The sequence below is a fragment of the Sinocyclocheilus anshuiensis genome, unplaced genomic scaffold (genome assembly GCF_001515605.1).
Source record: "Sinocyclocheilus anshuiensis isolate Anshui unplaced genomic scaffold, SAMN03320099.WGS_v1.1 scaffold746, whole genome shotgun sequence".
Classification (NCBI taxonomy): Eukaryota; Metazoa; Chordata; class Actinopteri; order Cypriniformes; family Cyprinidae; genus Sinocyclocheilus; species Sinocyclocheilus anshuiensis.
In genome coordinates, this window is record NW_015544173.1 from 481,070 (window position 1) to 481,996 (window position 927).

The following is a 927-nucleotide window of genomic DNA, read 5'->3' on the forward strand; positions in this document are numbered from 1 at the left end:
GGACCTACAATAATGTACAGTATTTGAAAAATAATGTGTTTTTTGAACATTAAAACATGTCAACATATTCTGTTACACCAAATACACAAAATAATTATCTTTAAAATAGCATCATATGACCCCTTTAATAGTTAGAAGGATCCGGCTCATCCCCGTCTTTCAGCGCGTTCTTCAATCCACAGATCGCGGCGGCGCAGAGCGAGAAACAGAGGACAAGGTGTGTGTTTATCGATAGATTGTTATAATATCTGCATCTGTGCAGTTCTTTGTCATAAATACAAAATGTCAACAAGCAAAAAGTTTACAAAATGTCATGGGAAGCAAATTCGGTTTCCCATCTACTGTAAAATTTTCGCTCCGTTCACCCCTCATCACACCACACCTCAGCTGTTTCCTCCACCGAAAATGTACGCAGCCCTTAACTCATATGAATGCATACTTTATAAAAAGATCATGTTGCCATTTTCATTTGAATATAAAAATTTCATTTACTTTCAATATAAAACATATTACAATGCATGTGGCATTAACTCCCATACAGTCATGCACAGAAATGATTAAAGACAGTGAAAGACAGTACTTGAGCATAGAAAGAGGTTACCACCCTACCCTATTAGTCAAACTTTTTAAAAATGGTATTTATGTATTATTTATTATTATTATTATTATTATTATTATACACTCATTGAAAATCCTAGAATCGCCCCTGCACAACAAAAATGGAGAGAACAGCAAGCATTTTTTATACAAAATAAGCATCTGTTCATAGCATCATGTAATGTGGGGTTTTGTGTTTGGGTTTTGTTTCATGTTCATGTTTTCATGTCTTTTATTTTGTAATTGTTTCATGCTATTTGTGTCATGCTTCCCTTGCCCTCATGTATTCATGCCATTGGTTCTCTTGTTCATTGTGTCATGTTCTGATTG